This window comes from Lygodium microphyllum, chromosome 5, assembly GCF_053477565.2.
Source record: "Lygodium microphyllum isolate KBCC chromosome 5, Lygodium_microphyllum_v1.1.10, whole genome shotgun sequence".
NCBI classification, from domain to species: domain Eukaryota; kingdom Viridiplantae; phylum Streptophyta; class Polypodiopsida; order Schizaeales; family Lygodiaceae; genus Lygodium; species Lygodium microphyllum.
The window spans coordinates 67718273-67731225 of NC_141139.1; positions in this window are offsets into that span (position 1 = coordinate 67718273).

Here is a 12953-nt window from a genome sequence, read left to right on the forward strand (position 1 = left end):
GACATCAAAGCATACCATTCCCAGGGGAACAGGGCACGTAGCCCTAAACTAGGTGCATTAAATTATGACCCATCCCTCCTGCGTATATCGCAAGAGGTGTTTGCATCACATGTCGTCTAATCACTCTGTGGGTCCAAGATAGTAAAGGCAGATGAGTCTCGCCTACCCTCTGCATCACCCAGATCAACCATCGTCTGCCAAAGAGGGCATGTTCAGAAAGCATACCCCACAAACGACCAGGTCCTGTCTCATCGTCAATAGATATATCGGGACAAGGACCACAATTAAAGAAGAGGTCTTCTTCATACGCAAAATTAGCCAATGAATGGGCAAACTGATTCCAATTTCGTAGAATCAGCTGAAAAGACACTCTATCAAATTCGTCTAGCAGGGCTATGGCAGTATGATGGTACATGCAAAGGATGGGGTTTCGTACCATGTACGTTCCATTGAGTTGATTTAAAACCAACCGAGAGTCCCCTTTCACCAATAACTGGCGGATACCACCCTTCTTTGCAATATTTAAACCCATAATCAGGGCTTTGTATTCTGCCATATTATTGGTAAAATTCACCCCGAGATAAGCAGCTAACTTCATGACAATCCGTCGTCGGGGGTCTCGGATGACAAATCCTACACTTATTTTTTTTCATACACCCCTGGACGCCCCATCAAAGTACAAGGTGTATGTTCATAAAGGGTTTACATATCCTGCCATCCTGAACTCTACTCGTAATTATGGTAATCGAAATTCAACATATTCAACGAGTGGACTGTAGGCTCCATACCTCCATCATCATTGAATTCAACAGGGATGCTCGTCAAAATTTGTAGACAGTGATGGCAAAAGACCTTGATTTCCCAAATAAATGTCCCGCCTTCTTGCTCAATCACCTTATATCCTTTGCTCCACCAAATGAGCTTTCCCTGATGATAATTCACGTCGTGCGTCATAATACAGAACAAGCTGTCCTTTCTTGAAGGTGTATTTCTTGGCTTTGAAGTCGTATAACTGCTTCATTCGATGCTTTGCCACTTCTTGGTGCAATAAGCTCTGTAGTTTAAGCTCATCTAAATGTGCCAGTGTCGTCAAGCGCTCAAAAAGTGCGTCTTCATCACTCAAAGAATGATTGATGGCAAACCGAATAGTCGGCAGCTCAATCTCTAAAGGCAAGACACACTCCTCCCCATATACTAACTTGAACGGGGTATGGCCAGTGGCTCGTTTAAAAGTCGTATTATAGGCCCACACTGCCACGTATAACTTTTTATCCCAATCCTGTTTCTTTTCCAACACAATTTTGGACAGGATGCCCACAAGCTGCTTGTTGGTGCTTTCAACTTGCCCATTGGCTTGCGGGTTATATGGGGTTGTCTTGTTATGCTTGATTTGCCACATCCCTGTCAAACCTTTGATCACCTTATTCAGGAAATGGGTTCCGCGGTCCGACACTAATTCTTTCGGTGGACCAAACCGGCATATTATCTGCTCTAAAAGGAAACTAGCAGTTTCTTTAACATCATCTTTCCTTGTTGCACGTGCTTCTGACCACTTTGTGAAGTAGTCACATGCTACAATGATGTACCTCTTTTGCGTAGTCGACGGCGGAGTAATAGGACCCACAAAGTCTATTCCCCACTTCTCAAATGGAAGTATCGCCATAATAGGGGTGAGTGGTCTTTTCCTATTCTCTCGACTATCATGTCGTTGACAAATATCGCATCTCTTAACATACGCAAACGCATCTTGGAAGATGCCAAGCCACCAATAACCTGCTCTTAAAGCCTTTTGTGCTGTAAGCCGTCCAACAAAATGGCCACCGCAAGCAGAATCATGGCACTCTTCCAAAATGAATGGCACCTCGTCAGGCATCACACATCGGCGATAGATGTCATCAACCCCTTGCTGATATAATGTACTTGCGATCAAGGCAAACTTTAACGCTTGCTGCTTAATTTTCCTTCTCTCAGCTTTAGATAATTCGGATCCCGCCTCTCCCGTCGATAAATAATGCGTTATTGCAGCGTACCAGGAGGGAATAGATGTTGTATCTATTTTAAATAACAACTCCATGTCACTACCTTCAGCCACAGATTCTTTCAGCTCCCCAAAGTCCACAAGACATTCCACAATGCCTTGCAACCTTGGTGGCTTACTACGGATTTCATAATCAAATTCCTGCAAAGTGATTAACCACTTCGCTAGACGCTTAGGCAGCTGTAGCTTATTCATCAATAGTCGAAGTCCCTCCGCCTTCGTATAAAGCACGACTTTCTCATAGAGAATATAATGCCTGAATTTCTTGGTCCCAAAGACCATCGCTAGAAACAACTTCTCCATGTAAGTATAATTGATTTCGGATACCGCCAGCTTCCGGCTAGCAAAAGCAATCGGGTAATACCACTTCTCTTCCCAAATTTGGGATAAACAACAACTGATACTATACATGGTGGCTGCTGAGAATATATAGAACACCTCACCTCTTTTAGGTGCTTTTAAAACGGGCGCTCTTGCTAGCTCTTGTTTCACATCCTCGAATGCTACTTTACAAGGGTCACCCCATACAAACGAACAGCTAAAGGACAACAAATTTGTAAGCGGCAATGTTCTTTTTGCCAAGGCATTTATGAATCTACGGTAGTAACCAACCGAAGACAAAAAGCTATGAACTTCTTTCGGAGTGCGTAGTGGACCCATGGCAACTATAACTTTGACCTTCTCGGGGTCTGTCGCAATTCCTACCGAACTGACCACATGACCCAACAATAGCCCATAAGGTACTCCAAAAACACACTTCCATGGGTTTAGGGCGATGCAGAATTGTCTACAACGCTCAAAGCATTTTCTTAAAATTATCAACTGCCTTCCTCTCACGGTGGCGGCCCCTAAGTCATCAATAAACACCTTCAACTCTTCAGGGGATATGTCACCGAATGTCTTATCTGCTGTTCGTTGCCACGAACCAAGTGCATTGCAAAAACCAAAGGCCATCACATGCTACGCAAAAGTACCAAATACAGTAACAAAAGTCATTTTCAACTTGTCCTCTTCTGCAATTGCCGTCTGGTTATATCCTGCAAAGCAATCCATAAACGAATATATCTCCGTACCCGCTAATTGATCCAAAATCTGGTCAATAAATGGCAACGGGTAGTAGTCCTTAACTGTCTCCTTATTCAGCTCCCTAAAGTCTACACATAATCGGATTTGATTATTCTTCTTCTTTCTGATCACAACCGGTGAACACCATTCCGTGTGTTTCACAGGAAAAATCAAACCCGGTTTCCGAAGCTTCTGTAATTCTTCAAACAGCCCGTCCCTCAGTTCGAAAGGCATACGCCTTACTTTCTGTCGTACAGGACGACTGCCCTCTTTCAACGGAATTGTATGAACAGCAAGACTAGGAGGAATGCCTCTCAGTTCATCATAACTCCAAGCAAAGATATCACGGAATTCCTGAATCAAGGCCACATAGTCCTCCCTTTCTGTTGTGCTGAGCATAGAACCTAATTTGATTGGCCATGAATCATTAGGCGTACCAAGGTTTAGCTCGATAACATATGCATCTCTTATACGATCTTGGCCCTCTATCGGCTCGTTCAAAGTAATCTGATAGATGTCTTCCGTGGTGGATCCCTCTTTGGACTCATCACTCGATGATGTCTCACTGGCAGACAAATCTTCTAATGTCTCCAATTCTGTAGAAGATAGAGGAGCTCTCTCACTCTATGGGGACTCAAGATAAGCATCAACCACCACACGCTAGGCACCTCTGCCGAATATTAGTCGACCGGTGGGTATATCTACTTGGCAGTCCGCTTGCAAGATCCAAGGTCGTCCGAGTAATACTTGGTAACTTGGACGGCCTGCAAAACGAATCACCCTAAAGTCCAACAGGCATTCTACATTTGCAACAGTGACATGGACCTTAGTAATGCAGCCTTCGGGCTGTCTCAAGCTATCATGTGCATTCTTTCTGGATCGCAAGACCCAACCTTTCCATCAGTTCAGAACTCATAATGTTAACAGATGATCCCGTGTCGACAATGGCGTAATCTACTAATATCCCATCGACATAGGCTACAACCCTTGGGCAATGCTTCTCAGCATGCTCGAACCAATCATCACCAACTCGCGCAATACCCAAAGGTTCTACGATATACCCGATACGTAGGATCTTTCTAAATTCCTTGCGTACTCCTGGGGAAAGCTTAATAAGCTGTACAAGATTCACATCCGGCTTGACTTCGCAAAGAGAGCTCGCCAAATCCAATTCATGATAGTTCGATAGAGCTCCCTTTTCATGCCAAACCATCCGCTCTTTAGGTCGCTGAACTGGCTTTATTACCTCTTTATTAACTTTTACCTTCTTCTTTGGTGGTTCCTTATCGGCTTTACTTTCCACGGGCTTCAAAGGTCCCCCTTCCATGGCAGGATTCAAAACTTGTGTTCCTTTGTCGCCTTGTTTAGGGTTTCCGTCGACAGGCTTATCCTTGTCGGCCTCTCTACCCTTTTGACCTCTTGTAAGAACAGCTCGCAGATTAGAGGTTTCAGCATCATTAATGCGTACAACCTCAATCAAACTAACCCCACTACCACTAGGTAGCTCCTCCACTGTAGTCTTTGGTCGTTGAAGTATTTGTTTAGGCCCATCTTCTCGTTGGGAATCATTTCCTTACACACGATGATTAACAGGCCCTGGTTGTCGACTTCCTCGCTGGAGGGAACTGATCTTACTCCAGCAAGTAGCTGCTAAATGGCCGGATTTTCCACAAATGTCACACTTAACATTTGGGCAATTTCTTGGATAGTGCTGCCCACCACACCATTTGCAACTAAACCTCGAAGGTGCACCCTCCTCTGGATATCTACTTCCTATCAAATTTTGTTATTTTTTAAGGAAGTTGACATCGACGGCTATTTTCCGATACTGCTCCGTAATTATGTCGGTATAATGCTTCATCATGTCCTTAACCTCGCCAAGAACATTGGAAGCACTCGACTCATAGCCTTGGTCATTACCATGTCGTTCCATCGGCCTAACAATTCGATTAGGCACTGGTGTTTGAGCCACAGGCATGGTATTAGAATTGACCGCCTGGCCTCCACCCTTTGGAGCCATTTGACTGCCCATAGGCATCGACATGCTAGGGGGAGCTGGTAATAAAGGCACATTCTGCATCATGTTCCCTCTCCTATTAGGATTAGCCATTGCTATCCCTTGGCCACTACTGCCATTGGCCATTGCCACATTGTTTCCCAATACTAAACCCATATTCGAATTGCCTCGAGAAGCATAGGCTGCTTGTAGTCGGGATTCAACCTCTTGTGCTCGTGTAATGGCAGTATCTATATCTCCCAAGGGGACACTACTCAACTGCAATTGGATATTAAAGTCCAAACCATGTAGGAAATATTGCAATTGGGCAGCTGCGGGGATAGGAATAGAGGTGTCCAACTTATGGAAAACCTCTTTTATTTTCTTCACATAAGCATGAATATCCTCGTGTGGTTCTTGGCAGGTCACGTTGAGTACACGCAACCAATATTGCCCACCCCTTTCAGGGGCAAACTCCCTTCAAAAAGCTCCATAAAATGAATCAATATTCAATATGGTTCTGGCTTCTAAACCATGATACCATATAGCGGCTCTTCCTTTGAGAGTCATATTGAAGAACATCATTAAATGTCCTTCTTCTTGAATGCGACAGTTAAACATCAGCTTTTGAAACTCCCTAATGTGGAGTTTTACATCTTCCTCAACTAGCCCAATAAAAATGGGTACTGGGTAACCCAGAGCCGGCAAATCCATCGTTCCTGCTGGAATTGCAATAGGCTGCGCCATGACGAGGATTGGATTTGCACTAGAAATAGGGGACGGTGGGGTTACACCTCCCGCACTTGATGTAGACTGGCTTATGGAAGAAAGGGGAGCACTAGGCTTCTACCTTCTCCTAACTTACTGCTTGTGGCACCAAGACCACTAGATCCACTGCCTCGTAAGGGTTCAGCACTGCTACGCTTAGGGGAATATCTCCTAAAAATTTCAGCATTTCTGCTAGACGATGCTTATCGATAAATAACGGATCAATCTCAGTATCCTTTGGCATAAACTGCTAGTTGGTCCCTAGACAACCAGCATTCGAGGACCAACACTTTTAAGCGGCTCCCAGCAGACGCACCACTGATGGAACCTAGAACGGGCTGGCACTGGCTCGTGTACTAGCCGGGCCTCTATCACACGTGCTCAATAACCCCACGGCCTCGCGGCTAGGAGCGTTGATGACACATGCATTGCCTTCCTCAATGTCTTGTGTTTGTATTACGTCGTTTGTAGTCCACTCTTGTCTCACCCACTACTCCTCAGAGGGAGTCCCTTACACATTGCCTAATGGCACGAAGCACAAACATAGGGGGTCCTCCAACGGCTGAATGCCGCCACCCCTCTGCGACTCTCCTACACATTGGGGATTGGCCCCTCGATGCGTCGCTCAACATATAAACATTCCGTACAAAATCCACTCAAGGTACCGTTTAATCGTATACAGGAATGTACCATTGTCCTTACTTCTCTTTTTCCCACACCCCACGACTAGCCTATGGCTTAGGGTGTCCTGTCTCTCACTCAACGTGGGTCAAGGTCCTAATAAAAACAATTGTTGTGCATCCAGGATTTCTGATACCTTTAAATATTTCCATGATTTATGCATATTGTGGATGCCAAGTGCTCAAACAGTTATGAAATCAATATTGTGCATATATGGAAAACATCCTTTCAATGATTTTCAACTACCGTTCTTATGCGGCGTTGCACAAACCTAGCACGGAGGAAACCCTCGTGCTACTAGGCTCTTATTTTATAATTATTCACCGACCTATATGGCATGCACACAAGGCAGCAATCTTTTCATCATTTGACTCCACATTTAGACACATTCTAACCACTCTACCCTCCCATCGATCAAATGTTGCTTTGTGGTATGGCTTTATAGGGCATTTTGCCATCATTTTATGTGTAAAAAGCGGAAAAAACACACTAGAACAAGAAGGTGGGGATGAACTGAGGCAAATCCTCATGCTTCAGTCCCCACAAACATTCACAAACATTGTTCTTAATTTTCATTAATTTTCCGCATCCAAAATGCAAATTTTCCCTATTTTTAGTGATTTTTCTCTATTTTCCTTATATTTTCCCTTATTTTATGCATTATTTAATTACTAAAAATTCAAAACAGGTTATGGGCTGTGGCCCTTAGTTCCTTCTTGCAGCAAAAATGAAAATTTAGTTGGTGTTCCTATTCATTTTTCCATTTTTATGCCCAAAAACATCATTTTCCCTTGATTTTACATATTTTACGTGTTTTAGTGTATTATTTTGAGTCACAAGATGTATATTTTTCTGATTTTTTGATTATGATCAACAAGCACTCATGGAAAACAGCAACATAAACAATTTTTAGCCCACATGAACAACATTTTATCAATCAAAAGCCATGAAATCTCAAATTTCCTTTGAAAAAATTGAATTACCGCTTATTTGCGTGTTTCGGGTTTCATGTCCATGGCTGCAAATCTAAAAATCAGCAGCACTTCATATTCAGCACAATCATTTTCCAGCCCCGGAAGCAATCCGATCCATGCCGGACAAGCCTCCACCATTCTTTCTTCTTCCTTCTTCTTCCCACATGAATTCCCCCTTAGAAGAGAGAGAGGGAGGAGAGAGAAATACTAGATTTCTATCTCAGCATTCAGGCCATCAATGGAGGAGCAAAGACAGGCAATAGAGTCCACAGACAGAAGGGAATGAAGCCCCATAATCCATTAGGCAGGGTGTTTGTAACAGCCATGATGCCCTCTCTCCATCCATGGCGCATTTTTCGGTGCCTTCTGTTGATCACGTTTTTTCATCTCTCTCATGCCCACGATTCTTCATTTTGCATGCTTTTTGGTTGGGGGGTTAAAATTCCCCCAAAGTGCACTCCCCCTTTGGTCCATGTTGTGGCCACCCTTTCAAATCTTGACCAATTCTTGGCCATTTCCCCGTCCGGACTCGGAATCGAGCTCTGAAAAATCCTGGGCGTCTGGCTAGGCATCATGCATTGGCCAGTAGCTCGTGTCAACCCGCAAGACTATCTGAAAAATTATGAAAAATCAACAAGTGTCGCTCGGGCGTCTTCAAAGCACTTTGATGCTTAAAATCGTCCTAGATCGAGCCGCCGCCTTTGACGGTGAATATTTTTCCCTTGATATTCATATTTTTTAGCTATTTTTAAGAACTTTCCGGCACCAAAATTCCGCTCTCATTGGCGACCACGGGATAGGGCGACTCAGCCCATCGAATCCACGAACATATCTACACATAAACAACTAAAGAAGCATCAAACTGATACAAAACAAAGATATAATAAAACCCAGCACAATGCTCCCCCTACCCCTGGACAGAACCAAGGCATGACATCCACAAGGAGTAAGCCTAGCATGATCTAATAGAAGATCCGAAGCGAGTCACTAACCAACTGCTCCAACACAGCCAAAGTAAAAACCCTATCAAAGAGGCTGCCCTAAATGGTAGTCTGAACTACGTACCAACTAAAGATAACACAATTAGGAACTCCTAGTAGCCGAGGACTCCTATAGCCTGATCAAGGAGTATTTTCTTTCAGTACAGTTCTTCTTTTAGGGTTTTTATTTGAGCAACATACTTGGGCATGTAAAAAGAAGGGAGCTGAGCATAGTGACCCAAGGAGAACAGGGCATCGGCCTTACGACCTGTCTCGGCACCCAAGAACCTACCAAGCCCTCGCAAGGCGACACTTAATCCTTTTCTAACGCTCACTTTTATTTTCGCTCCAACCTTCCTTGTTTTGTCATTTATTTTTTTTTCAGCAAGAAGCCTCCCCTAGGAAGACAAGGTATCGGCCCTGGGTCTAACTCGTCCCCAGGAACCTACCAGGCCTTTGCAAGGCAATGATCAACTACTTATACATTTTCATTTCTTTTCTTTTCTTGGGATAGGGGTTAGAACCCCTTTTTACACACCTTCGTATTTATATTCATCTTTTAGGATGTTTAGGGTTTCTTGGCATCATCATTATTATCTTCTAGCAAGCTTCTCTAACTGCCTCACTACTAACAAGAACTCCTAGAACGGCTGCCTATCAGGCTAACAGAACAGGGCCACTAGGATCTCCTTCTAAAACAGGTCTTTCGATGCTTGACAATGTCTTTACAGGAGGCAATGACTACCCCGACCGCCCTCAAACATACTTAGCCTAAACCTGGGACTTCATGCCTTGGTTGCCGGTCCCCAACAAAAATATATCCCCTCGACAAGTACAAATACACATATAATAGGAAAGAAAGGTACTCGTAAAGGAGAGATATCACTTGGATTGACCACAAGAAGCTTCCATCGCGGCAAAGGCTCCTCCAGGCTCCACAAAATTCCACGAATCACGAAACCTGTCCAGCACAACACTTAAAACAAAAACCCAATTAAACGCACCCGCACTAGACAAGGAAATAGACCTCTTGGCCTAATGAAATAAAACATGACTACGCATAACATCCTCCTGGAAATAACTATGATAGACATCAAAGCATACCATTCCCAGGGGAACAGGGCACGTAGCCCCAAAACTAGGTGCATTAAATTATGACCCATCCCTCCTGCGTATATCGCAAGAGGTGTTTGCATCACATGTCGTCTAATCAGTCTGTGGGTCCAAGATAGTAAAGGCAGATGAGTCTCGCCTACCCTCTACATCACCCAGATCAACCATCGTCTGCCAAAGAGGGCATGTTCAGAAAGCATACCCCACAAACGACCAGGTCCTGTCTCATCGTCAATAGATATATCGGGACAAGGACCACAATTAAAGAAGAGGTCTTCTTCATACGCAAAATTAGCCAATGAATGGGCAAACTGATTCCAATTTCGTGGAATCAGCTGAAAAGACACTCTATCAAATTCGTCTAGCAGGGCTATGGCAGTATGATGGTACATGCAAAGGATGGGGTTTCGTACCATGTACGTCCCATTGAGTTGATTTAAAACCAACTGAGAGTCCCCTTTCACCAATAACTGGCGGATACCACCCTTCTTTGCAATATTTAAACCCATAATCAGGGCTTTGTATTCTGCCATATTAATGGTAAAATTCACCCCGAGATAAGCAGCTAACTTCATGACAATCCGTCGTCGGGGGTCTCGGATGACAAATCCTACACTTTTTTTTTTTCATACACCCCTGGACGCCCCATCAAAGTACAAGGTGTACGTTCATAAAGGGTTTACATATCCTGCCATCCTGAACTCTACTCATAATTATGGTAATCGAAATTCAGCATATTCAACGAGTGGACTGTAGGCTCCATCCCTCCATCATCATTGAATTCAACAGGGATGCTCGTCAAAATTTGTAGGCAGTGATGGCAGAAGACCTTGATTTCCCAAATAAATGTCCCGCCTTCTTGCTCAGTCACCTTATATCCTTTGCTCCACCAAATGAGCTTTCCCTGATGATAATTCACATCATGCATCATAATACAGAACAAGCTGTCCTTTCTTGAAGGTGTATTTCTTGGCTTTGAAGTCGTATAACTGCTTCATTCGACGCTTTGCCACTTCTTGGTGCAATAAGCTCTGTAGTTTAAGCTCATCTAAATGTGCCAGTGTCGTCAAGCGCTCAAAAAGTGCGTCTTCATCACTCAAAGAATGATTGATGGCAAACCGAACAGTCGGCAGCTCAATCTCTAAAGGCAAGACACACTCCTCTCCATATACTAACTTGAACGGGGTATGACTAGTGGCTCGTTTAAAAGTCGTATTATAGGCCCACATTGCCACGTATAACTTTTTATCCCAATCCCGTTTCTTTTCCGACACAATTTTGGACAGGATGCCCACAAGCTGCTTGTTGGTGCTTTCAACTCGCCCATTGGCTTGCGTGTTATATGGGGTTGTCTTGTTATGCTTGATTTGCCACATCTCTGTCAAACCTTTGATCACCTTATTCAGGAAATGGGTTCCACGGTCCGACACTAATTCTTTCGGCGGACCAAACCAGCATATTATCTGCTCTAAAAGGAAACTAGCAGTTTCTTTAGCATCATCTTTCCTTGTTGCACGGGCTTCTGACCACTTTGTGAAGTAGTCAGTTGCTACAATGATGTACCTCTTTTGCGTAGTCGACGGCGGAGTAATAGGACCCACAAAGTCTATTCCCCACTTCTCAAATGGAAGTATCGCCATAATAGGGGTGAGTGGTCTTTTCCTATTCTCTCGACTATCATGTCGTTGACAAATATTGCATCTCTTAACATACGCAAACGCATCTTGGAAGATGCCAGGCCACCAATAACCTGCTCTTAAAGCCTTTTGTGCTGTAAGCCATCCAGCAAAATGGCCACCGCAAGCAGAATCATGGCACTCTTCCAAAATGAATGGCACCTCGTCAGGCATCACACATCGGCGATAGATGTCATCAACCCCTTGCCGATATAATGTACTTGCGATCAAGGCAAACTTTAACGCTTGCTGCTTAATTTTCCTTCTCTCAGCTCTAGATAATTCGGATCCCGCCTCTCCCGTCGATAAATAATGCGTTATTGCAGCATACCAAGAGGGAATAGATGTTGTATCTATTTTAAATAACAACTCCATGTCACTACCTTCAGCCACAGATTCTTTCAGCTCCCAAAAGTCCACAAGACATTCCACGATGCCTTGCAACCTTGGTGGCTTACTACGGATTTCATAATCAAATTCCTGCAAAGTGATTAACCACTTCGCTAGACGCTCAGGCAGCTGTAGCTTATTCATCAATAGTCGAAGTCCCTCCGCCTTCGTATAAAGCACGACTTTCTCATAGAGAATATAATGCCTGAATTTCTTGGTCCCAAAGACCATCTCTAGAAACAACTTCTCCATGTAAGTATAATTGATTTCGGATACCCCCAGCTTCCGGCTAGCAAAAGCAATCGGGTGATACCACTTCTCTTCCCAAATTTGGGCTAAACAACAACTGATACTATACATGGTGGCTGCTGAGAATATATAGAACACCTCACCTCTTTTAGGTGCTTTTAAAACGGGCGCTCTTGCTAGCTCTTGTTTCAAATCCTCGAATTCTACTTTACAAGGGTCACCCCATACAAACGAACAGCTAAAGGACAATAAATTTGTAAGTGGCAATGGTCTTTCTGCCAAGGCATTTATGAATCTACGGTAGTAACCAACCGAAGACAAAAAGCTATGAACTTCTTTCGGAGTGCGTAGTGGACCCATGGCAACTATAACTTTGACCTTCTCGGGGTCTGTCGCAATTCCTACCGAACTGACCACATGACCCAACAATAGCCCATAAGGTACTCCAAAAACACACTTCCGTGGGTTTAGGGCGATGCAGAATTGTCTACAACGCTCAAAGCATTTTCTTAAAATTATCAACTGCCTTCCTCTCACGGTAGCGGCCCCTAAGTCATCAATAAACACCTTCAACTCTTCAGGGGATATGTCACCGAATGTCTTATCTGCTGTTCGTTGCCGCGAACCAAGTGCATTGCATAAACCAAAGGCCATCACATGCTACGCAAAAGTACCAAATACAGTAACAAAAGTCATTTTCAACTTGTCCTCTTCTGCAATTGCCATCTGGTTATATCCTGCAAAGCAATCCATAAACGAATATATCTCCGTACCCGCTAATTGATCCAAAATCTGGTCAATAAATGGCAACGGGTAGTAGTCCTTAACTGTCTCCTTATTCAGCTCCCTAAAGTCTACACATAATCGGATTTGATTATTCTTATTCTTTCTGATCACAACCGGTGAACACAATTCCGTGTGTTGCACAGGAAAAATCAAACCCGGTTTCCGAAGCTTCTGTAATTCTTCAAACAGCCCGTCCCTCAGTTCGAAAGGCATACGCCTTACTTTCTGTCGTACAGG